This window comes from Dermacentor silvarum, chromosome 3, assembly GCF_013339745.2.
Source record: "Dermacentor silvarum isolate Dsil-2018 chromosome 3, BIME_Dsil_1.4, whole genome shotgun sequence".
Taxonomy (NCBI): Eukaryota; Metazoa; Arthropoda; class Arachnida; order Ixodida; family Ixodidae; genus Dermacentor; species Dermacentor silvarum.
This window is the reverse complement of record NC_051156.1, coordinates 1,741,987-1,769,032: the sequence shown is the minus strand read 5'-3', so window position 1 is coordinate 1,769,032 and position 27,046 is coordinate 1,741,987.

Here is a 27,046-nt window from a genome sequence, read left to right as displayed (position 1 = left end):
TACCGAGTCAAGTACCAAGGTATAGACACGTTGTGCTGTGCGTGTGGAGAAGAAGAGGAAACGGCTGAACACCTCATACTTTTCTGTAAGGGGCTTAACCCTACAGTGCAAGGCAACGGGGCTGATTTTTTCAAAGCATTGGGGTTTAGGGACAGTGAAGGCAAAATAGACTTTAAGCGGGTAGAAATAACCAAACAGAGGTTATCTGATTGGTGGATAAAATTAAGGCAGGGGTGAAATTTCACCCACCACAAAGTACAAATTATCTTAATAGTCATGGCTAGGTGGCGTATGTCACCGCCCGATTTAAAGGGTTCAGCCTCATCCATCCATCCATCCATCCATCCATCGATGCCAGCGTCCCTTCGAATGCTGGCATCGAGGCGTCGTAGTGCTGAGACCACCGAAGCGTTCACTGTCGGTGCGCGTTATTGTCATAATGCAGTACTTCTCTTTTCTGCTCGTAGGCGGCGGCACCGCCCCGAGCAAGAGCGCGGGTACACGGAGGAGTGTTAGATATATAAGGCGCGTCTGTGTAGCTCTCTGCAAATGCGTTTGTGGCGCAATGGGTTAAACGCTCGGCGATCTATCGTCGCGCACCGAGAGGTCGTGGGTTCGATTTCCAAATTTTGCATGTTTGTGGAACTTTTTCTTCTGGTTACTTTCTTTGTATTATGTTCGTGTACATTGTAAGAACGTCATTCCGTATTTCCGTATGACGTATTTCCGTGACGGAAATGTGACGGAAATACGTCAGTGAAGTTTTGGTGGACCCCGGCATAAAACACTTTCGTGTTAAAAAAAAAAACGATGAAGACTAGCTAGCGCTCATCACCCGCAATACGACGAGTATACCTGCCAATAATTTTCAGGGCCTGCGTTCATTGTATATGAGTGATTGAAGGACACATCGAAGTAAGCTGGAAATAAAGTTCCTCTGAGTGGCGCACCGACGAAAGGGGGGGGGGGGGGCTCGGCGGTTCTAATCCCCCTCCCCTGAGGCCGAGTTCGGTGCTCTATCTACGCTATTACTGACATTCCTGAGTTCTCCCACTCCATTAGTCCTAAGTGACCTCCTCAGACGCTGACACCACTCACTGCTGCCACGACCGTTCAGGTACGAGCTTCAACGGATGACTACGTGCACTGCTCTGCAGACCGACTTCTTGGCCCTATCAAGCTCTTGCAAGACTGAGTAAAACGCTGAAGAAATAAGCATCGTCATCATCCTTGGTGCCATTAGGCATTTTATTTGCTATTGGATTCCTCTGGCTATATTGTAAAGTATGTTGTAAATAAAGAATGAAAAAAAAGCAAGGAAATTGCATATTATGCAAAGTGCTTGCCCACCCCCCTCCCCACAAATCCTGAGTGCGCTACTTGCTCCTCTGCAAGCCACTACTTCGATTTTCAGTAAAACAGGCAATGGATCCTAACACTCACGAAAAGTGCCATCGAGAGGCTGTATATCTTCGCACATATAATTGTTCACAGCGGAAAGCAGAATCTACAGTGCTGCCTTACCGACTGCATAACGACGTGCGAGGTGATGGAGTCCCAGCAGAATATTCAGCACACTGAGGACAACCCCATTTTTATGCAACATACAAATTGCGGCTGCTAAAGCGCTGAACAGGCCAGAAAAAAAAATTAAATCACCGCCCAAGCACTACGTACAGACAGTTAACCAGCGAAGCTGAAGCGTGCGGCCGGGTGTTTATCACTGGGTTAATCCCGACAGCACATTAAAGTATTTCTCAAATATTGGTTACGTCTTTGTGTTTCCTGAAGAGGTTAAACACACGTTCGGTTGCGACGGAAAAAACGACTTCACTGAAGGTATGCCCGCTGCAGTAGTTTTCTTCCGCTATCAATTCACCTTGAGCCGCCGTCGGCAGCAGTTGGTGTCGCCCCAGTGCTGTCGTTTATACTGGTCGGATCAAGTTTCATAACATTGATAATCACACCGGGCAGCGTGGAGATGATCAAGAGGCACATTGCTTACGCAATCTTAGAAAACTGCCAGATGAGTTTCTGCGTCATATTTTTCTTTGTTTCCAGCTTCGCTTCCAGCCTAAATAGGTGTTCGTTATCACAGATCACACTGGTTTTATATGTGTCAAAGCATCGAACATTGACATCACATCTTCATCACAGTCAATCGGCTTATACACATCATGTACGTTCACAACCATTTCCGCAAAACATTCATGTACAGGTCGGCCTTTAAGATCATAGTGTTTCTATGCCAGCAGACTACGCCAGACTGCATGGAGCGCGAGTAAAGAGATAACGTCCATCTGTTGATCACGTTCAAGCGGTAAAAACGAATGCCATGTGAATTGAGGGGTTGTCTGTCTTTATTGTTCAGTCAGTCAAATAACTTTATTTAAAGGCCCTGCGAGTTTGTGGGACGGGCAAATGGTCCCGCCTCGGTGACGGCCAGGAGCTCTTGAGCCCTGGCGGCTTTCTCGGCCCGCTGGACAGCCCAAAGTTGATCGTCAAGGGCAGAGCTGAGCAACACAGTCTCCCAGCGCACGCGGAGGCGATCGCGAGAGGCTGCATCCCCGTTATTGTTTGTTATGCCTCGACATTCCCATAGCATATGTTCCAGATTGGCTCTAGAACCACAGTTTTTGCATTTATCTGTCTTGCACATGTCTGGGTAAATGAGATGTGAGATCGCCGGGTTCGGATAAGTTCTGGTCTGTAATTGCCGCCATTCAACAGACTGCTTTTTGCTGAGCTTTTGGTGAGGTGGTGGGAAAATGCACCTTTGCAATTTGTAGTGTTGTGTGATGTCATTAAATCTGGTCATACGATCCTTCCATTCCCACTCCTCTCCATCCTCGTTCTCAGGAGACGCTAAGGTGCCGGCCCTATTATCGGCCGTGACTCGGTGCGTAAGCCTTCGAGCCACGTCATGCGCCGTCTTATTATTATTGCTGTCTCCTGGCGAGGTGTAGGTGTGAGCGGGTGTCCATATTAACTAAACATCATTTTCTTGACTTTTGGTACCTGCCATTAGGATTCGTAGTGCTTCAGGAGAGATTAGGCCATTAGCGAAATTTCGTACTGCCGCCTCAGAGTCACTGACTATTACGTCCGCTTTGGTCTGAGATAGTGCTAGCGCAATAGCTATCTCCTCCGCAGTCTCGATGTTTACTGTGCTTGCCGTAACGCATGTTTGTCACTTCTTTTCATGACCAATTACTACGGCTGTAAAGCCGCGCCTGTGCTTGTATCTAGCAGCGTCTACAAATACTGCGTATTTATTATTCCCAAATTTCTTTTGTGTGACCATTGCTCTGCTTTCTCTTCTGCCTTTATGGTACACGGGATGCATGTTCTTTGGTAATGGGGGAACGGTTATCGTATCCCTGACACCATTCGGGATGTCCACTTTGGTTCCGTTTTGAGTATGGTACCCAATACCTAGTTTTTCTAGTATGTGTCTTCCTGTCTTGGCCCTGGAAAGGCGTTCGTACTGCGCTATCTGCTGCGCCTCTATGAGCTCATCTATTGTGTTGTGCAGGCCTAATTCTAATAGCCTGTCGGTACTAGTGCTGATTGGTAGTCCTACGGCTTGTTTATAAATTTTCCTAATGAGGCATTCTAATTTAATCTTTTCTGCAGCGTACAATCTAAGGTAGGGTACGACGTATATGATCCTGCTGATAACGAACGCCTGTACCAGTCGGATCATGTTTCCTTCCTTCATTCCACTGTGTCTATTGGCTATCCTTTTGATCAACCTCATAACTTGAGTTACTGTCCCTTCCAACTTCCTAATGGTTTCTCCATTGTTGCCTTTTGCTTCAATGAGCAGTCCCAAAACTCTGATTTTATCAACCTTAGATATGGGTTTATCATCGGCAGTCTTCAATTCTATGTCCGTTTTTAGATTGTCTGCCCCTCTGTAGCTGTTTGGTTTACGGCCCCTGCGAGTTGGCCTGTACAATTATAATTCTGATTTTTCCGCCGAGCAAACCAATCCGGTTCCCTCTAGGTATTGTTCGACTGTTTCAATCGCACTTTGGAGTGTCTGTTCTATCTGCCCATCATTACTCTCCTTTACCCATAAGGTAATGTCATCGGCATATATAGTGTGGTTAAGGCCCTCAATTTCTTCTAGCTTCGCTGGTAATCCGAATAATGCCAGATTAAACAGCAACGGTGATATCACTGGCCCCTGTGGTGTGCCGGCGCTACCAATCTCAATCTCTTCCTAGACGAGGTCTCCCACGGTGATCTTTGCCTTTCTGCCGGTTAGGAAGTCACGAACATAATTGTATGTTCTCCTTCCTAATCCTAGCTCTTCAATGCTGCTGAGTATTGTCTGATGTGTTACACTGTCAAATGCTTTCTTTAAGTCTAAGCCGAGGATGGCTCTAGTGAATCTGCCTGGGTTGTCTATGATTTGGTGTTTAAGCTGGAGCATCGCATCCTGCGTCGAAAGATTCCTTCTGAAACCCAGCATCGTGGTAGGAAATGGGTCCCTGTCCTCGAGATAGTTCGTTAGTCTCGCTAGGACTGCATGCTCCATCAGCTTTCCAACGCAAGATGTGAGAGATATAGGTCTCAGATTCTCCAGCTGTAAGCGCCTGCCTGGCTTAGGTATTAAGATGACGTGTGCAGTCTTCCATTGTTGTGGTATTTTGCCGGTTTTCCAGCATTCATTGATATATTCTGTCAATTTTGTTATAGACTCATCATCTAGGTTCCGTCTGGTCCGGGTGCTGATTTAGTATTAAGTTTTTGCGAGGCTCCCCTTACTTCTGCTTCACTAATTTCCCTGTCAAGTTCGTTGTTTACTACTCCTGTGTAGTCTGGGTGTATAACCGGTCTAGCCTGGGAGATATATTTCTCTTTAATCTCCTGTAGAAAGTCTTTTTCTGAACCTCCATAGGCATGAATTACCTTGTTAATATTTTCCTTGCATATCGCCATAGTTTCCTCTGGGTGTAGCAGGTACCTGCGAAGGTTCCATGTTTTTGCTAGCCCTAATTGATTGTCCATGTTACTACATGTCTCCTCCCATTGCTGCTTACATAGCTGTTGTGCATGCTGCTCTATGTCTCTGTTTAATCTGGCTATCCTCCTTCTGATTGCCCGGTTGTGTCTCTGACTCCTCCATCTCCTTTGAAACCCTTCCTTAGCCTCCCACATGTGCAGGAGCCTGCTGTCTATGACTTCTAAGTGCGCTTCTGGTGGAACTATTTGTGTAGCCGCGGTTACGTCTTTCGTTAACTGTTCAGTCCAATCTGCGATGATTTTAATTTCCCCGCTGGTATTCTTTCTAATGTTCCGGAATTTATCCCAGTCGACAATTTTGAGCTTCTTGCCTTTGTGTTTGCGCGGTCCTGCCCTGACTGTTATTTCTATTATTCTGTGGTCGCTACCCATATCTTGCTGTGTATTTATCCACTGCGTGTCGCTTATGTTTTTTGTGAAAGTAAGGTCTGGCGTAGTGCCGATGCAAACACTGTTGCCTCTCCTGGTAGGAGCTGAAGGATCGGTTACGAGGGTTAGACCCTCTTGTTGCGCGTCTAGCCAGAGGTTTCTGCCTTTGGGACTCTCGAATTTATAGCCCCATGCCACGTGTTGAGCATTAAAATCTCCTCCGATTACCACCGCACGATTACCCGCTATGGCGAGCGTTTTACGAAATAGTGTTCGGAATTTGTGTTTTTTACACCGCGGGTTACTGTAAACGTTGAGGATAAAAAGGCTATCTGCTAATATCCGTGTGGGTATAATCTCTATTAAGATATTGTCAATATCCCTTATTTCCGTGTCGTGTTGCACGACCGTAAGGTTTCGCTTTACAAGAGTGGTTATGACCTTCGTCTCTCCTTCGGCACCACTAAATGGTTTGTAGCTTGATAATTTTGCTATTCCGTGTGTTTCTTGTATCATTATATCTGGGCTTTCTTTGTTAATCAGATGCTTCTGTAGATTGAATCTTTTTCTGCGGTATCCCCTACAATTCCATTGCCAGATCCTGTATGTATCGCGTCTATCCATGGCGGCGTTACAGTTTTCCTGCTCCCTCGCTTAGTACCGGGGGTTTGATGTAGGGCTTGCCTGTAGTTTTGATGGGACCACCCCCACTGGATTGTGGTCCCCGCGCCGCTATTCTTGTTTCTATATCCGCGATGCGGGTCACTATCCAATTAAGCTGCTGCTGTATTTGTTGCATGATTCTTGCGCCCATTTCCTCTATTTTTGCCTCGATTCTTTGCTCGACTTTTTCCTGACACTCTGGAAGTGCACTAATCGATTTGGTCCTTTTCTCACTGTTTCCCACTGAATCTTCCGTGGCTTTACGTTTAGTCGGAGTTGCTACATCCTCCTCCATATCTATTTCTCTTTCCTCCGTTACACCTTGTGTCACTTCTCCGTTTTCTGCCATTCCTTTCCTAATTCTGTTATTCTCCTCTTTGAGCTTTCTGTTCTCCTCTTTTAATGCGGCGTTACTTTGATTATACTGTACCGTCATCTGCCTAATCTGTGCTAATTCTTTCTCTAGCTCCTTATTTTGCTTTGAGAAGCAGCCTCGGCCCCCGCGCGCGCCCCGGAAACTGCGTTCGCCCAGCTCACCTGTAAGGGTCCACCGGGGCCATTGCTGGAGTGTGCTTCTTCTTTGTCACTGTGGGATCTGTTACGTGACGTTGAGCGGCCCTCTTCTCTTCTGTTGAGTCTAGGGAAGGATCCCGATCTGTCTCGTCCTCGAGTATCTTGGCTCTTGTCCCTCTTGTATTCTGACTGTTTTCCGCCGTATGGTCCTTGGCTGTTCTGATATGTCCCCTTTGTTTCTTTGGCATTATGGAGACTGCGCACTGCCTCCGCCTCTTCTTCCCTTCTGGCCCTCACCCAGCGGCGTTTCTTCACTAGGTACGGTAGCTTGTACCTGGCCTCACATTTGCGATCCGCCGTAGGGTGATTCTTGCCGCAGAGCTTGCATTTTGCTGCACATTCGTGGTCTTGCGGTGGGTTTTCACTTCCGCACCCTCTGCATACCTTGTCGTTGGGGTTAGGGCAAACGTCGGCTCGATGGCCTAGTCGTCCGCACTGGTAACACATGTCGATCCGTTTTCTGTAGAGCACACATTTGGCTAGTACGCACCCGTATTTCACATAGTTTGGGACGTAGTGTCCATCGAATAAAATGATGACATTTGTGGTGTTCCCCATCCTCTTGGCCATAAGGATGCCCCGATTCTGCGGCCTCACCAGATTCTCCCATATGTCTTTCGGGGATTCTTCCAGGGATATCTCCCGTATTATTCCTTTAGATGTATTCTCCGGGGCGGCTTCATACTCGCTGGTGTCGAATTCTTGGTTGCCTATCTTCAAGCTGGTAATATGCCTGTATTTTGCAGCACGATCGTTGGATTACGTACTGACCACTAAAATGTTCTGCTTATAGTTGACACACACGATGTCCCCTTCTGATTCTCCTCTGGGAATTCCAGCGGCATTACGCACACATCCTAGGCGATCGAGTCCGTAGTCGGTAAACTTAAAGCCACCACGTGGACGCATGATTATCTTGTAATATTCCTTCGGCAAATTGGGCATTTTGCTCGCCAGGATGACTTGCCGTACTTTCTGGGCCTTAGTGCACTTGTTTCTAGCCAAAACCTCGCTTAGGGGGCGTTTTCCTTGGTCTTTGTTTCCGGGAACTCCGGATTCCACGTTGGCTTGCTTGCCTTTCCCGTCTTTATTGTTCTCTGCAATATATTGATATGGAACAGCTGCTGCCACAGTGTGGCTACACTGAGGAGAAGGAAGACGACGGTTTCCCCGCTTGATATAGCGTGGCCATTTTAGCCTCCGTTATCTTCCCTGTAAATAAAGTCTTGGGCATCAGTTACACGTAACATTATTTGGTGGAGGTGCGGACGTTCCCCCTACCCGTCATGGAGCTTCGCAGCGGTTGCAACGGTGCCCCTGAAACATTGGCTTCTGCTGCCGGCACTTCATCTACGCAAGCGTCTCCGCCTGCAGCTCCGACCTACGTCACCGTTTCGCCCCCTAGGGATCCTAGTCGGCAGTCCTGATGTCGACGACTGGCTCCGCTTATACGAACGTGTCAGCACCGGTCACAGGTGGGATCCGAGTGTTATGCTTGCCAACGTTCTTTTCTACCTCGACGGAGCTCTACGGGCATGGTTCCAGACTCACGAAGAGGAGATCTCGAGCTGGGATCTCTTCAAAGAGAAGCTCCACGACATTTTTGGCAATCCGTTCGGTCGCCAACTCAATGCCAAGAAGGCCCTTGCCACACGTGTTCAGACGTCGACCGAGTCCTACGTGTCCTACATTCTCGACGTCTTGGCCCTTTGTGCTAAGGCTGACCCGAACATGCCGGAGAACATATCGGAGAACATGTCGGATGTCTCCAGCCAATTGACATCGCACCCGAACCCTTTTTTTGTCTCTATCTAGACCTTCTTGAACCTTGTACTCTCTCGGATTCCGGAAATAAATGGGTCGCCGTCGTTACTGATTACGCTACGCGGTACGCAATCACCAGAGCCCTCCCGACCAGTTGTGCTACTGACGTTGCTGACTTTCTTCTCTACGACATCATTTTAGTGCATGGTGCTCCGCGCCAATTACTCACTGACCGTGGCCGCAGCTTTCTCTCGGCAGTCGTCGAGGGCATCCTCCGCTCCTGCTCGACAAAGCACAAGTTCAGCACGTCCTACCACCCACCGACCAACGGCCTCACGGAGCGCCTCAACCGGACCATCACCGACATGCTTTCGAAGTACGTTGCGGCCGACCACCACGACTGGGATCTTCATGTACCATATGTGACGTTCGCGTATAATTCATCGCTGCACGACACCGCCGGCTATCACCATTCTATCTCCTATATGGCCGATAACCCACGTTGCCCTTGGACACTTTGCTACCATCGCCCGCACGTTCAGCCACTGAATACGCCCGCGACGCGATCGCACACGCCGACCACGCGCGCCAGCTCACCCGCACCCGTCTCGAGGCCTCACAAGAGCATCAGAGACGCCTCTATGATTGCCACCATCGCGACGTGCACTTTTCTCCGGGTTCTCTGGTGCTTCTGTGGTCACCCATCCGCCGTGTGGGCCTTTCCAAAAAGCTGCTGTCGCGCTACGCTGGCCCATACCGTGTGGTGCGACAAGTGACCGATGTCACGTATGAAATAATCCCCGCCGACCTCTCAGCGTCATCGTCAGCTGCAAGTGACATCGTTCACATGGCGAGACTTAAGCCATACGACGCACCTTGCACCGCGGATGTGTGCTTCTACTGCCGGGGGAGATGATACGGAACAGCCGCCGCCACAGTGTGACTACATAGAGGCGAAGACGACGGTTTCCCCGCTTGATATAGCCTCGCCATTTTGGCCTCCGTTATCTTCCCTGTAAATTAAGTGTAAATAGCCTTGGGCATCAGTTACACGTAACAATATCTCTACGACATCACAGAGTTATAGAATTGTTACAATGAATGAAAATATGTTCAATAGTTTAATCTGTGACTGCTCCTTTCTTTCTTGGGAAGACAAATAAAGTAAATCAAATCAAATCTTTGTTGCACAGAAAGCATTTGCTTCCCCATGGCACATAAATCCCTCTTTCTCCTTACCGCGTTTTAACAGGCAAGGCCCGTGTGAAGCTTGAATACAACATTTAGCCAGCTTCACAGGCCTAATGTCGCGAAGACTAATGAAACAGCGGAGCTGGGGGCTTATACTAGCTATATACCTATATCAGCTTTAACTTGGCTTATACTTAGCTTTAACTTTGCTTTAACGCCGGTTTGTCTATCCTCACGATGAGCTTCTTCGTAGCGTTGCCGAGATGCAGCTTCTCTCCCTGTAAACTCTGGATCTCTAATCCAGTTTTTGCTTCAGCAACCTTTGCTCGGAATTCCGGATCTGCGCGCAGTCGTTGAAGCCGCTCCCGAGTAGCATCATGACGCCGTTGACGCCGCGCCGCTTCTTCGGGAGAAAGCTGCTTCTTCGTCCTAGCCATGCTCACGGCAGAATGACGCCAGCGCACGCTCTCTTCAGCTCAGGAGAACCCTGCACGTCATGGTTACGTCAACACTTCTCTCTTTCTGTTAGCTCCGCCTCAAATTCTGCTTGGCGAACACTCTCCCTCGATCTTTTCATCACTACGTCAGCGCCACCCTCTCTTTAGCTCCACCCACCTGCTGCTCAGCGCGCGCCTTCCTCCTCTCTCACCCTCACCGCTCTTTGAACACCAGAGCCTCTGCTGCTGCTCCTGCCTCTGCGATCTTTCTCTCCTCTAACTATCAGTCCCACTTCCCCTCTGTGCAACGCGGTTGAGGTGTCCTCTATTGAGAGACAGTTATCGCGTTGCACTTAACCCAACATTTCGCCCCCTTTTCCACAAGAATCTCACTCCACGGCGCTGAGCCGTGCTCCCTCAAGGGCTGCAGAAGATAGCGCCAACATTTCCCTTTCCACACGAACCACTTACTACTACCACGGCGCGTGCTCCTCAGCCAGCTGCGCCGATTCTTGGCGTACGCTCGGCGCGGCTCAACGTCGACTTTAAAACAGCTCCGCTGTTAAAACAATGCGCACCCCACGCACTGTGATAATCGATGTAAGCGAAGCTCTCGATGCTATTTGCTTTGATTGACAATAATCATTGTTCTGCTTGTCGCTTCAGGTCGGGGTGCTCACCACGCTCGTCGTCTTTCATGCATGGCACGCGTGGTTGCTTTGCCTTTTGTCTTCGAGCTAGCACGCATTCGCTGTCTGCACCACGTTTCGCTGCGTCGCGAACACGCTCCTGTTCCACGCGACGTCGCGTGACAGACAGGCGAAGTGGGCGTAGCCAGACAACATTGGACCAGTAGCAGAGGGCTAATGGTGAAAAGGCGGCGAATAAGGAATGATTAGTTTTCTTTTGTGCAGTTTAATCATGCATAATCAGTGTGTACCCGTTATATCAGATGGGGAGCTATCGCGGTTTTCGTGACGTAGTGTGACAGACAGGCGAAGTTGGGAGTGGCCCGGAAATGTTTTAACCAATCGTGGAGGCTGATTGCAGAAATTGGAATCAAAACAGTTTGGAATCATTTTACGTTATAGCGCCCCAGCTGTGCAACCGACGTTGCCGGCTTCCTGCTCGAAGACGTCGTAGTCGAAGACGCTCGACCATCATGACTGGGACGCCGCTCTGCCATAAAGAAAGAAATTCAACAAGAGGGGAGACACTCGGCAAAAACTGGCAACAGGAAACACGTCACCATACATCACGCTATACTTTTGATGCCGAACGTTAGCTGCCGCGAGCATCGAAAAAAAAAAAGAAAATGAAATTAAGTTAACAGATATTGATTTATTTTTTTAAATTCTTTGCCGCGAAAACTAAAACGTTTTGCGTATGAATGAACTTAAGGTTTGCGACTTATTTTCCTTGCCTTACCTAGCTACAGGTCAATGACGCGCCAGATACATGCGTCATCCGCCAGACACTCACCCGAGGCGAGCGAGGACGGCTGCGCACGCGTTTGAGCGCTCGCGCGCGGCGACCCGTCTGTCTCCTTTTTTTAAAATGTAACCTGGTTTATTGGGCTCTCGGCGTATTCTTGCGTTCCTTCTGCACTGGAACAAGACACCACTGCACTATTGGACTACGGCAAGGTGAGAAATCTTGTTTCACAGTCTACGACGCAATTAGGCTTACGGCACGGGACCGAGACTTGTTTCCGACGCTTCCCAGGGAATTATGGTAACTTATTTCGGTTTTTGAGCCACACTGGCCGCACAGGGCGCCGTGTCGCAGTTATCGAGAACTCGGCCGTGGTGCGTAGTCTAGTGCATCTTGCTAGGAGAAGTTTATGCCGCTTTCTCTGACGCCAGAGATTACTAAAAAGTAATTTCGTTACCCGCCGGGGTGGCTCAGTCAGCTAAGGCGTTGCGCTGCTGAGCACGAGGTAGCGGGAGCGAATCCCGGCCGCGGCGGCACATTTCGATGGAGGCGAAATGCAAAAACGCCCGTGTGCTTGCGTTGTAGTGCACGTTAAAGAACCCCAGGTGGTCAAAACTAATCCGCAGCCCTCCACTACGGCGTGCCTCATAATCAGAACTGGTTTTGTAACGTAAAACCTCTGAAAGAAAAAGTAATTTCGTTACTTTCTGGGGTACTTTTGATGCACGCTGGCCGCACAGCGCGCTGTGGCGCAGTTAGCGATAAGCAGCTCGGCCGTGGTGATAAAGTTAGTTTGGCGTGTAATGAATCTTAGAGGGACAAGTCTGTGACGTTTTATTGCGATAGCAATTATATGGACACTTCAACCGGATTTCTGCCGTGGCGGCGCCGTCGCCGTGAGGTTCCGTATAGATTCCAAGGGCGATAAAATCGTCGCCGCGCGCCGTATGCGCGAGCTGAAAGCGCGCGGGGGACGCGCGCTATCACGGAGAGCGAACGCACAGCGGAAAGCAAACGCGACCGTCGCGCGAAAGGCTGTGGGGGTATGGGAGGGAGGGAGGCGGGGCGACGCTTTGATCCGGCACCAAGGGCGTATCTTGCAACCGGACGCAAGGGGAACTTGCCACTCTATGTCCCACGCGAAAGCAAGAAAGCGGGAAGGCAGCGCGGGCAGGAGGGGGTGGGGTATCTTTTCCTCTGCCAACAACTTCTCCTCTGCACAATTCCTCTGCACTTTTCCCGGCGGTGGCGGTCGCCCACACCGTCTCTTATCTCCACACGGCTCTGACCTTCGTATGCGCTGTGCATTCGCCGCTCAGTTTCGGTTGAAGCTGACACCGCGCGAACCTTCGCCGGCTGCGGTGGTTGCGCTTGCTGCCAGCGTTTTGACAGTCGTTGTCTGCGGTCATTCAGTGTGATCTGGTCATGTTTGCTTGTGCGCGCTGACACCACGCTTGTTAATTCAGTTAGTAATCGAATGTGTCCAAGTTTATGCAGCCGATAAAACTACTATCCCTACTCCGAATAGCTGTCTGCCAATTTGCTATCGCAATTGATGCTTCGCCTTTCGGGCGAAACTGCGACTTTTTTGTCGCATAGGAAAGCAAGCACACCATGTGCCATACGCACAAACTGGAACGCCGCCGCGGCGGCGCAGGCGAGGATGATGATTTAAGGGCATCCTCTTTGACGTGGGGCGGGGACATATAGCCTACTTGATTTAATCAGGTATGCTATACATGTTTTTAATGCAGCATTTTAACAGCGGAGCTGGTTAAGCTCTTGGTTAGACCGCGTAGTGCGAACAAAAAACTGCGCTTGGCGATGACGTCACCGCGCGCTGCCTAGCAACCACCTCGCGGATCGGCGTGTGCTTCGCCTCATCTCCGTGCCGTGCAGATGTTGCCTTGACATGGGACGTTAAGGAGAGGGAAGGAGAGCATCTGCGCGGCGTGCGGTATGCTCGGGAGATAGAAAGAGAAAACGAGAGCGAGAGAGAGAGGAAGAGAAAGAAATTGTAGCAGCACCAACGAGGCAACGCACCGAGCTGCTGCCGACGCCGTACGCGTTTCCACGTTTCCCCGCGTTCGGGCCGAACGCGCGCGGTGTCCGTGACTGCAGCAGGCACGTCTGGCGGCGGCACGACAGGTTTAGTCCAGACACGTCCCGGGAGCAACACTCCATTTGCTAGTAGGTACAGTGTTTGACCGCTGGCGCCACGCTGCGCCGCTCGCGCGTACCGCGTTTCTAGGTGGTTCCGTTCACCGAGGGCGCTCGAACGCAATCATATGGTCTGCACGAATGCAACGTTTGGAAGTGTGGCTGTATGGCTGCAGGGGCGGATCCAGGTTTTTCTGAGGGGGGGGGTCAGCTTCTGTAAATGATGATGATGATGATGATAGTCGCCTTTCTTATTTACCGAAATTCACCGTTTCTGCTCACGATAAACCCGCGTTTTATACGGCTATAGCAACACCTGTAGCCCACCGTGGTGGCTCAGACAGCGCTGCGCTGCTGAGCACGAGATCGCGGGATTCGCGGCGGCCGCATTTCGATGGAGGCGAAATGCAAAAACGCCCGTGTGCTTGCGTTGTAGTGCACGTTAAGGAACCCCAGGTGTTCAAAATTAATCCGGAGCCTTCCACTACGGCGTGCCTCATAATCAGAACTGGTTTTGGCCCTAGAACCCTAGGGCCAAAACCAATACCAATACCAATACCAAACCAATACCCTAGAAAGAGGAAGAAGACCTGTAGCGAAACCAGATATCGGTTTCTCCGAGCTTATAGGAAACGGACGTTACCCAATACAGCCGTGTGCTTGGCGGCTGTGCCTGATAATACCGAGTGTTCAAACTAAGCTTTATGCTTTTCTTAAAATGAGGCACTGGGAGGCACACGAAGACCACCTGTGCAAATAAGTTATGTGGCCAGGGGGGCACAAACTGAGATGATAATTATCGCTGTGAGCAGCCCAATTAACTAAAATTGAACAATTATTTTTTGTTGACTGCAGTAAGTGGGTATGTTTGTATTGAAAACTTAGAGGCATTCTTGTTTATTACTGCAGTCAATAAAAAGTTAATTATTCAATTTTAGTCAATTCGGCTGCTGACAGCGATAATTATGATCTCACTTTGTGCCCCCCTGGCCACATGACTTATTTGCGCAGGTGGTCTTCACGTGCCTCCAAGTGCCTAATTTTAAGAAAACCATAAAGCTTAATTTTGAACACCTGGTATATCTAGTCTGTATTGTTTCTTAAAATAAAATTTGGGATGATCTGTTGCAAGTTCGTTATAAATGCGTAAGCACGGATCCGTCTTTGGAGTTCTGTTGGTACACCTTGTTTTCTTTAAGGAGATTCTGTGTTCGGCTGAGACACCTTCGTTTGCTTTGGAGCTCCAACGCGGCAACCACTACGCTGGTTGTTTACGATATGCGAATCACCGCGTATGAAGACTCACGACGCCACCTACAAGAAGAACGATGCGGCGTAGTAGCCGAGAGCGCGAGCCAACGTCTTCATGTTTTGTTTCCCACGCGACGCCATCCTTTCACACAAGCGCGCACAAGGTGCTCCCGTTTTATTGCGATAGCAATTATATGGACACTCAAAAGCAGATTTCTGCCGTCGGTGTCGCCGTCGCCGTCGCCGTGAGGTTCCGTATGACGTCAATGGAGATGAAATCGTCGCCGGGCGCCGCCGAACGCTGTATGTGCGAGTGAAAGAGCGCTAGGGACGCGTGCTTTCACGGGGAGTGAACGCACGGCGGAGAAGAAACGCGCGTTCTGCGCTGTGCTCCCTTAAGGGCTGCAGAAGTAGGCGTCTCTTTCCTCCTCTACAATCACCATATATGTAGAGTAAACGTACCTTCTTCCGACGCACGAAAGGGTGTGGGGGAGGGGGGGAGGGCAGGGAAGGGAGGCGACGTTTAGCCGCGGCACCAAGTGCCTATTTATATCAGAGGCTCCGGCAACAGTCACCAACGCCGCACGCATTTTGAGCGAACGCGGGCAAACGCGGCGACCGTCGACAACAGTTCTGCGTGTTGCCGGGTGGCTGGCTGCATGTCCAAGTTTATACAGCTGATAAAGCTGCTATCATTACTCCGTATAGCTCTCTTCAAGCGACGCCATCCTGGCCGCCGCGCTGGCGTTGACCGCTGACGTCACGCTCCCCCACTTTCGCAGCCGCTGCTCGAGACTTCGCCCTGCTCCGCGAGAACGCCCACTCGGATAAACGGATCCAGCGGCTTTGACCCTACTATGCCTAATGTACGGCAATAAAACTGCGAAGTTACAATGAAAAACTTGTAGCGTACGAACGGTACTGTGCTCGTACTGGATATTGTCAACGTGTAACTGTGATCACATTAATGAGTGCTACAGTTAAAAAAGTTGCCCATGCGTAGTTCTTAGTTTAGCTGTTGTTATTTATACAGGGTTTGTCCGAAAAGTAATGTCAGTGAGTCGATTAAAAAGAAATTATTGATCAGATCGGTACAACACAATAAAATGTTTCAAAATAGGCTCCTCCTGCTTCGTTACATTGGTTCTAGCGAGATTTCCAACCATCGAAGGCGTCACGGTAGGCCTCCTCAGGAATGTCCTTTAGAGCCTTGGTGCAAGCCTCTTCGACTTTGCCAACTGTCGCGAAATGATGTCCTTTCATGGGAATTTTCAAGTGCAGAAAGAAGAAGAAGCCTGGGAGAGCCACGTCGGGACTGTAGGGCGGCTGGGGAACTGTTGACATCTTTCAATCGGCCAGGAAGCGGGTCACGAGGAAGGCGGTGCAGGCTGCATGGTGCGTTGTCATGGTGAAGTTTCTAATCGCCCCCGATATCAGGCCGGGTGCGATGAATCCTTCGTTTGAGTCGCTTGAGCACTTTCACGTAGAATTTGGCGTTCACGGTTGTGCCATGGGGTACAAACTCATGGTGGACAAGACCACTGATATCAAAGAACACAATCAGCGCGGTCTTAAACTTTGACTTGCTAATTCTGGCCTTCTTGGGGCGAGGGGACGCCAAGCTGTGCCACTTGGCACTTTGCCTTTTTGTTTCGGGGTCGTATTCAAACACCAAAGTCTTGTCACCTGTGATGACATTGTACAAAACGTGGGGGTCACTTTCGCACAAGTCCCAAACCTCGTGTCATGTTTCAACTCGGCTTGATTGTTGGTCGTCCATTAATATTTTGCGCAAGATCTTCGCGCACACTTTTCGCATTTGAAAATTATTCATCAAAATCTCGTGAACGGTGCTTTTTGGAATGTTTACTGTCTGTGCCACTAAACGGACACTCAAACGAGGGTCTGAGTACAAAAGACCTCACGCGCGCGTCACATTTTCGTCGCTGATGGTCGTTGATGGCGGTACAGCATGGGCTTCATCGCTGACCTCTTCACAACTTTCTAAAAAGGCGTTGTGCCCCCGGTAAACTTGACGTTCTGACAAACAATTATCACCAAAAGCTGTCTTTATCATTGGAAAAGTTTCCACTGCAGACTTGCCGAGTTTCACACACAACTCGATGGCAATCCTTTGTTCCAACAAGCGCTGCATTACGGCTTGCACGGTAAATAAAAATGAGTTGACAAAAAACCTTGTCCTTACTCTCCAGATTGTCGCAGACGACTGAGCGACCACGCGTGCGTTCTAGTGTCACCGAACTAACATCTCATGCAAAGCTTGAGAGTCTTTCATCACGCCGATGGATAGCAAGTCTTTGCCTATTCTTCAAGTATTACCACGCGTCACCTTTTACTCCTCCCATCAAGCCAGCCTATCGTCCTCCATATCGCACTCATCACGAAAAAGCTGTACAGCCGCCATCTGCTCGAAGTACTGCGCACCTTTCTTCATTTTCTGTCGAGACACCACAAGATTAGAATGGCCTTCCCGCCAACGTTGTGCAACTCTCCAGTAGCACGGCTTCAATACAACGATCAAGATATTGTGCAACACCTATCAAATTTGTAATAGCCCACGTTCATGCAAAACCCCTTCACTGGGGCGTTTGAAGCATTGTAAATACGTAAATAAAAATAGAGGATTTGTAGTTTCGTCGTCATTCGTTACTGACATGCCGTTGTGAAGCCTTCGTAATAATTCAGTCGATTTTTAGGCAGCTGTATCCGTCATGTAGATGTGGTCATTGGTAGCCGTCATTCCGCCGTCATACGTAAGTCGTTGCCACTGTGTCGGTCCTTATTTTTATTTTATTTATAGTACCATCAAGGCTTACAATGAAGCATTACAGAGGGGAGGGGCTAGTAAAATACAGATAACCACACAGAAAATAAAAAAACACGAATACTAATCAGATGACAATGCATTGTGCAATGTAAAAGTAACGCAAATAGGAGTGGCACAAGAAGCACATCGTGGTAACAAAAAAGAATTACACGAAGAAAAACAGAAAACTTCGGTAATACAGATGAGAGCGAGAGAAAATATGCATCGAAAGACAGGGAGGTTTACCGGAGGTAGTTCCGATTGGCTACCCTGCACGGGGGAAAGGAGTAGGGGGATAAAAAAAAGAAAGAGAGTGGGAGGGGGGGGAGAAAGAAAGAGAGACGAGCACAAACAAACCGCGTGCACTATAGAGTGGTAGGGTCCGGGCGGCGTTCTTAAAGTCTGTCGCGAAGGCCCGTAGACCGCAGGAACCTTCCTAGCGCGAGTAAGGCCTTCAGCGCGGATGCTCTTTCGGAGCACTAACCTAACCCAGGCGGCACGTCAGCTCGGACCAACGTTCGATACGTATTGGCACTTCCTGGCCGAGTGATGGCCTAAGGTTAACAGCGTGGTTCCAATATGGGCTGGGCCATTCTAATTCCTGGCCGAATGATGGCCTAAGATTAACAGTGTGGCGCGAATATAGGCTGTACCATTCTGATAGAGATCCAACGCTGGCCCGCATTACACATTCATTAAACAATATTAGCTCGTCCATTAAACAAGGCGGGAATTATTGGACCAACTTTCATATGGACTTGCCAACATGGGTTACTAAGTTGGCTATCTTTGAGCTACATAGGTCCGTAATAAGCCAATTTACGCCTTATCAATTTTTAATACTTTCTGGTACGACTTGCTAAGGTTAAATAGCATGTTTGAAAGACTAATGCACTGATCACAGGCACATTGCGCAGGAACCAGAAATACGTGTGCAAGCTGTGAGCCCTTCAACAGAGCTGATACCACGTTGGTTAATTAATTAGTTCGCTTGACGATACTACTTTCGTTGAGATTTAATAACAGCTTCGCTGATATGCTTATCTGTCACGGGGTACGGGCTGATCGATTTGCTGTGACAGACCGCGGGTTGTTCACAGCAGGGCACGGGTATATACTGGCGCCTGCCGCTTAAGTGTGCTCCACACGTGATAATTAAGCAATGGTTTGTGAATTACCTTATGATTAAAATTAATTACGAGGAACGTATGCTTGCATTACGGTCAGAGGATTACGTAGTACAGTAATCGCAAGTGGCTCCATGTATGGGCGGTTGCCGAGTGCTTGAAGCGTGTACATAAGCACTCAAAATTTGTTTCGCGTCACTTTGGGCTGAAGCAAACAAAACAGTGCGACCTTGCAATGTTCGCTAGAATGCTATGCTTCCAAGTTCTCGCATGACAGCCGATGGAATCGCAAATTTAGTCCTTTTCTTGGCGCCGTCGGCAGTAAAGGCACCCGACTCGATCATTGCTGTCGACGGCATGTCAATGCAATGTCTTTCTTATCAAATCGAACCTTAAAGAGACGTTTAAGCGTGACTGATTCTGTAAACCCAAGAAATGATGACAAAACAAATATATATATATATATATATATATATCACTACGTAAAATGCACCACCGGCTGCTTCGTGTAAGTGGTCGTGTGCGTGGGGTGCGGATACCTTATCACAATTCTCGGCAAGGCGCGTTTTCGAATCCTCCTTTTTACCTTTTTTCCCTTTTGTTTTTTTAAGTTGCTTATTAATGATCGGTTACCGTTTGTAATTCCATGCGTTTTCACCCCGTATAATCTGTAGTTATTGGGAGAAATGCCGCTGAAGTGCTAGCATTTCTGGGGCACTTACAAAGAAAACAATTAAATTATGGATTTTTACGTGCCAACACCACGATCTGATTATGAGGCACGCCGTAGTGGGGGACTCCGGAAATTTGGACAACCTGGGGTTCTTTAACGTGCACTGTGGTTTTCTCATTTTGCCCCCATCGAAATGGGCCGCCGTGGCCGGGATTCGATCCCGCGATCGGGGACTTCCGAGACATGCTCACAAAAGTGTGGATGGATGGGTGGATAAGGCTGCACCCTTTAAATCGGGCGGCGGCACACGCAACCTAGCCGTGACTATATAATAAGTTATTTTGTACTTAGCGGAGGGTGAGCTTGCAGTATAGGCCGCCCCCTGTCTTAACAGGCGACTATATAGCAGCATTGGTGAAGTGAGGTTGAGGCTAATGTGCCTGGATTAAAACATGTTAGAAGTTTCTATGGCAACAAATCATATAACACGAAACGTACACATACTCACGTGTCATCACAGACTTTTGAATTCATCATTAAAAAATGCCACAGTCATCCATTACACTGTGCACAATAATAACAGCTCATACAAGTGACCAAATGCTGTGCATAAAAAGATTTCATTCATGGGGTTTGATGTCCCTAAGCAACAGGCTTGTATGTAGCTGTGATAAATGGTGTGGTGGAAGAAAATGGATTCATTTTGACCTCCTGGGAGTCCAACATGCAGCCAAAGTTCATTATACACAAGCATTATTTTGGATTTTGCCCACATTCATTGCATTGTGGCCACTGCTGGTGGGATCGAGTAGTATTTTCAGTGTTATCCATACAGAAAGGCAATGTAAACTTCCATTGCAATTATATATCACCAGGCCTTTTTCCTGAATGTTGCACCACCTGACACATATGTAGTCACAACTCTGAACCCTCAAAACGCTTGTCCCTTGTCTACTCTTTTTTTCGTGCCATGTCTGCTTTTTTTTTGGGGGGGGGGAGGTTCTTAAATCATGTTTCATATGCACCAACTAGGCTTCTAAATGCCCTTTTATGTGAACTACAGTTTATTAAAAAGCTTGTTGTTTCTTTGTGTGGTGTTCATCTTTAGCACTGCAAACAGCTTAAAATCTGCAAAACTAATGACAACTGGAAAGTTCGTGTGGTAACCTGATGAAATGGCACACACATTTCAAGTAAACTTTAATTTATAGTCACTGCATTATCTGTTTCTTCTTTTGTGTTTGTCTTCAGTGCTGTTTCATCATGTTAATTACCACACCAAACCATCAGCTGTTCCTACTTACATTCTAAACTGTTTACAGTGTTGAAGTTATGTGCGAGAATCCTGCTACCATTTGCTTGAAGGAAGTGCAGTAGGTGTTTGCAATTAACATACACTTTGTGGTAGTGATTGTAACTAGACCTAAGAAATGCAAGCCCAAGTGGCTATTGCATTCACTCTAACCAAATCTCATTATCTCACATGCCAATGCACACAGGAAAATTCTCATGGTTCTGGTGTCTGTTTTCATAACCATGTACTCACCTCAGATAAGGCTCAACTGTAACAGCAATTTTACACTTTACATTATAGGTATGCTAAAGGGGACTACCAAGTTAGGCTGTATTCGTAAATTATGCACTGCAATAGCAAAACGGCCCCTGTTAACAAAAGAGGCAGCTTGGCAAGTCCGAGAAGAAACAAAATTGGAAGACGAGTGGTAGTGCTGCGGTGAAGTTCTATAGCTCCTGGCTCACTGTGATGTCTTGAATTTTGACAAGACCTACTCGGGTCTACTTGTTTATCTGGTCAAGAATGACTTCATTCTAAAGAAGCGAAAAAATAACCTTAGTAACTTTTAAGCACTTCCCCTGTCTTAACACATCCTGAATATGAGGGAACACACTGAAATCTTTCATACTACCACATTGATGCACCAATACGACATTAAAAAAGAAAAAAAAACCATTTGGCCTTTATATTCTGCAGTAAAAGTCAACCTAAGTCAGTCTAAGATGACTTAGTTTCGCTCTTTAGTGTCCCTATGCTACGTTTACTGAAAGGCAGTGGTTAAGCTGTTGCTTCATTCATAAGGGGCATCATGTCGAAGATGATATGTGCATGACAACTATAAGGACATGCCATGACGCATCACAGATACAGTAATTGTGCCATCTCTCATCTTCCATGGCACAGCTTGAGATAATGTAAAATTGAGTGTGGATTAATGTGTAATGTGGTGTTTCCATTGTGCTAATGCACACCAAAAGGCTGCTCCAGTGACAATGTGCCTGCTGCATGCATAGATCCAGATTTATATACTGTGTTCACGCTAGCTTTCCACATGTGTGGAAGCAGCAAGGGCTGCTGCCATTAAGATGTGAGGCTTAGATAGGCAAGGTGCTGAATGATGACCAACCTGCTGTATTATGTAGTCACTGTCAGGCTTAGCCCCAAATATGTTGCAATCTAGGCAGAACTACATTGCTGCACCTCACTGCAGCTCATTTTTCAAGCATTAGGCATGTTGTTATTGATGTCTTGAAAGAGTGCTGCATTCACTCAAATGAATAGAGGTGTCAGCAAGGAATTTGTTGCCTGGAAGCTGATGGGCATTTCAGTAGTGCCACTGATGTGGTGACACAGTGACTGTGAAAAAAAATGAGATGGGCAGCAATATGCACGTCAAGGTGATCACAACAAAGAAGAATAAACAATGAAATAATCTAATATTTGTGCATTTTTGCACAAGAAAGTAGAGAACGGGCCCAATGTGAATCGACGGTTTTCAGCACACAGCAAGCTTGATGGCTTCCGTAGCCATATTGCAAACCAATTCAAGAGTGGCTGCACGACAAAATATTCCACAGAGTTCACATGCCACAGAAATAATTTGCAGAGCCCTTTTACATGTGGCAGGGTTTACATTCATTGATCAGCGCATCAATGATAGAATGCGTGAACTTTGCTTTTGCTGCCCATGGGTACACAGGTGGCCATTTATTCTTTCATTGTTGTGAATGCAGCTATACCTCCAGTTTTTATGATGTGCATGAGATGGGAAAGGCATGTACAACTCTTGAAAGTGAGCTTCTGGAAATGTACTAATTAAGAAACACAGCTCCTGACATGCAAGCATGATATCTGTTTTTCTCAGTGATAAAGAACGCAGACATTTAGAATAACCTATGAACCTTGTTAAGGTGAGATGTGGCTGCAGGGATCACGCACATACAAAACATTTAGTTGCGATATATATTTTGAATAACCCCAGAAAGCCTAAAACCCATCTTGCTAAAACAAAACAAAAAACAAACAAATAATAAAAAAGATTAAAAAACAACTTAAACTTTGTCACCTAGAAAGTACATTTGTATCCTCCCCCCACCTGAAAAAGTCTTTATAACTTAGTAATTAATTATAAATTGACTTTCTGAGCTACCTGCAATTTAAGCTATGGTTCAGTGTGTCGAAGACACTAGCGTGAATTTCGCAAACTTTCCCACCCTTACATCAGCATTTTGAGCTACCGAACTCTTGTGTGTCAAAAATGCCATGTTGGGCGTTGTGAAGATAAACTAATATCTCCAAGTCTAACTCTTGTTCTGTCACTTATTTTGCTTCTGTCCTCGTGGATTTTATGCTGGTTCTTTTTTTTTTCTTTTATTCAAACAAAACTCGCAGCGCCATTGGCATTATTGCGAGGGGCATAATACAGAATAAAACAAATCGACAGAGTTTTGGCTCACAACATCATCATCATCATCATCAGCCTATATTTTATGTCCACCGCAGGACGAAGGCCTCTCCCTGCGATCTCCAATTACCCCTGTCTTGCGCTAGAATATTCCAACTTGCGCCTGCAAATTTCCTAACTTCATCATCCCATCTGGTTTTCTGCCGACCTCGACTGCGCTTCCCTTCTCTTGGTATCCATTCTGTAACCCTAATGGTCCACCGGCTATCCCCGTTTGTTCTCTGATCCACACCGCTCTCTTCCTGTCTCTTAACGTTAGTCCTAACATTTTTCGTTCCGTCGCTCCACCTCCCTCATGAATCACAACCTCAGCCGGTAACAAATTCCACTCCGATATGGTCCTCGGAAAGAAAGAAAACTTAAACAGGTTAGTCCTGGGGGCATACTCCCGAACCTTGACCACATGGTCTCTTCGGGTGGACAAGTAATATGGAGGACGCAGATATGACGAGGCCTTGATTCCAGTTTGCTTATTATATATAGCGTAAAAAAGCTTGAGGCGAAGATTTTTGCGGCGTTTGCTTAGAGGAGTCCATCCTAGATTTCTTTTTCATTCCGTTTCACTATCAAACCGATTGTACCGCCCCAGGACATACCTTGCAGCACTAGACTGTATGCGTTCCAACGCTTTAATTCGTACAGGATGGGATTGCACAGAATGGGATCTGTTCTAAAACAAAGCAGCTCTATTTAAAGCATGCCAATTACAGAAATGAATTGAGAATATATTTGAGTCAGTTTTGAAAATATATTAAGCTAGCACAAACAGGGCACTTATCACTGGAAAACACCAGAATGGTGGCGCTTGTTCTCTTGAGATCGAAATGATGCATTCGTGCTGCTGCATGAATTTTGGGAAATGTCACCCTGTTTTCATTGTGCTGCCCTTTTTGGTTGCATCGCTCGCACGCATAATAGCCAGTATGGCCAACAATACATTTGACGTAGCTCCTTGCAGGAGCATCGCAAACCATGGCTCCAATGCTCACCTGAACATGAACATCTCCTATGCTTAACCCCTCACAGGTTAGGTCGGAGACTTCTTGCACATATGGCTCTAGGTAATCCTGCAGACATAGCGTCTTCCCTGCACCACAGTACACACTGACAAGAAATGGCGGTGATGCCTCCACATTTTTATGCGGCACAAAATGGACCAAAAGGCAAGCTGGCTACTTTTGTAAAGAGGGACTCCGTCAATGTTGCCTTGTAGCTTCAGTTCACTTGGAACTACTTGCCCCGGCTGCAACACTTGACGAATTCCTTCTGCAAGGCCAAAGTGCACAAATGAACCATTTTGCTCCACCTGAGCTTTGCGCTCAGTTTTCAAAACTGTCCTAGCATCTTTTGGAAGGTCAGAGATGCCTCTTCGCCGCCAGAAATCGAGGACATCGTTAATGCATGCATGCGTCATATTATGTTTGGAAGCAATTACAGCAAGCTCTTCAATTGCAGACAGTTGTTCGGAAAGTACATGAGAGAGCGTTTGACTACAAGTGAAGGCTATTCCCTCATCTGGCCCAGTGAAGCTGTCTGAAGCGAGAAAGTCATCAGACTCATCACTTGCATCGCTACCTAGGGGACCTCCTTTGTCACTTGAGCTGCTATCAGTCGCTGTGCTCACATGAGGACGTACCCGCACTATCTGATTGGCATTCTACGAAAGGAGCTTCTTGTCTGCAGACGTCGTCAACAAAGGCTTCACTTCTTGAACGCTCGTTCAACCGTTTGAACGGAGGCTCACCACCGTCATCCATGGAAATTGAACTTCACGATTGTCTGCTGGTTTCCGGCTTCGGAGGCGAAAGTCGCTCTACACGAGAACTGTCTGCAGAGGTGAAGCTTGCAGCTTCGTCGTTGGACAAGGAAGGCCAACAAGCTGCGCGAGTCCTAGCTCATTCATTATCTTGTTGTATTCCTTTCTTACGACTCGACATTTCCTCCACTTGGAGGGCATGATGAGCGAGAGGGATGAGTCAGATGCCGAAACCGCAACGCTGTAGCCCGTGCCGAAAAACGCAAGACGACGGCGATGCGAAAGCGTGGACAGCAGCAGTGCAGTGGGGCAGTCAGTCACAGCAAGGAGCAGCCGACCTGCCAACGCATGAGCCGAATTGAATCGAACTATGGAGGAATAAAAATTTCTTCCTCCATGAAGGAAGTTTTTATTGCGATAGCAATTATATGGACACTTCAAGCAGATTTCTGCCGTCGTCGGCGTGAGGTTCCGTATAAAGTCCAAGGGCGATAAAATCTTGCAACCGGGCGCAAGGGGAACTGGCGCCGCAATCTCCCACGCGAAAGGAGCAAAGCGGGAAGGAAGCGCGGAAGGGAGGGGGGTGGGGGGAGGCGGCTTCTACTCTGCCAACAAATGCGTTCATGTACTTTGCGCTTTGCGCTTGGTTCTTCATTATGTTTGCGCCGGTACGGGCTGCCGGTGTTGTCGCACGCACCGTATCTTGCAAGCGACCTCCAAACGGCTCTGACCTTTGTATGCTGTGCCTTCGGCCGCCCAGTTTTCCCTTGAAGCGATAAACCGCACGAACCTTCGCTCGCTCGCTGCGGCAGCTGCGCTTGCTGCCAGCGTTTTGACAGTGGTTGTCTGCGGTCATCGAGTGTGATCTATTCATGTGTGCTTGTGCGCGCTGACATCACGCTTGTTAATTCAGTTAGTAGTGAATGTGTCAAACTTTATGCAGCCGATAACGCTACTATCCCTACTCCGAATAGCTCTCTGCTAATTCGCTATCGCCATTGATGCTTCGCCTTTCGGGCGAAACTGCGACATTTTTTTTCCGTTCTTCCATGAAGCGAACGGATTTTTTAAAGGCCCGTTCGATTCGCCTGCACCACTGTGAACCAGTTCGCGCACCAATTCACGAAAAGCGCGGCACACGAAACAAATGCCGAAGTGCTGACCCGGTGCAGGTGTGCGTTTTGTCCGACCAATGTGCACGGCTTGCGTTAAATAGGTGTTGAACTGCTGGTGTAATCGGCTTCTCGGCTTCGGAGACGTTATTATACCCGCGCTTTCCTAGACACGGCAGATAGCCGTAAGCTGGGTTTTAACGGCGCTTGTGCATGTGTGCTGTGTCGCCTGCTGCGCTGCTGCTTCGCACCTGTACCACAGTGTTTTAGAATATAAGGTATGTGTACATTCTAGGACACTGTACCTGCACGACTGCACAAAGTCGGCACCGACACTAGAAAGGGCGCAGCAAAATCGCGAACCATCCCAGCACCTTCCCTGTATATTTTGAAGCGAACTGCGGGTTTCTCATAGGGTGTTCGAAGGCGCCATTGCTGCACCGCTGAAACGAATGAGCTGTTAATACAGGTGAATAGAACGTGTCAAAGCTACGTTCGATTCACCTACACCACCTGCAAACCGTAGCGAAGCAGCGACTAGTGCACTCTATAGCCACGGAAAGCCGGATTGCGGATCGAATTAATACAAACATTAATATACATTTTTTTCGTGTTGGTCATTCAATGATTCTGGTGCAACCCACGCGACTTGAACGCGCTTCCCGGTATGCTTGTTTTTATTGTGTATCATCCGCCGTAATTAATGAAATAATAATGTACTTTTGCACTGGCGATTCGAGAGGTGACTCAAAAAAAAAGAAAAGAAGAGAGCCTCGGTTCCTCGATTTCCTCTCTCTCCTTTTGTCCCGAAATTTGCGCCATCGCCATCGCCATCGACGACAGCCTTGCCTTGTGCGCAACGTGGTAACCGAGGAGACTGAAGTCAACGTGTGCGTGAGTATGCATTTTTTAATACG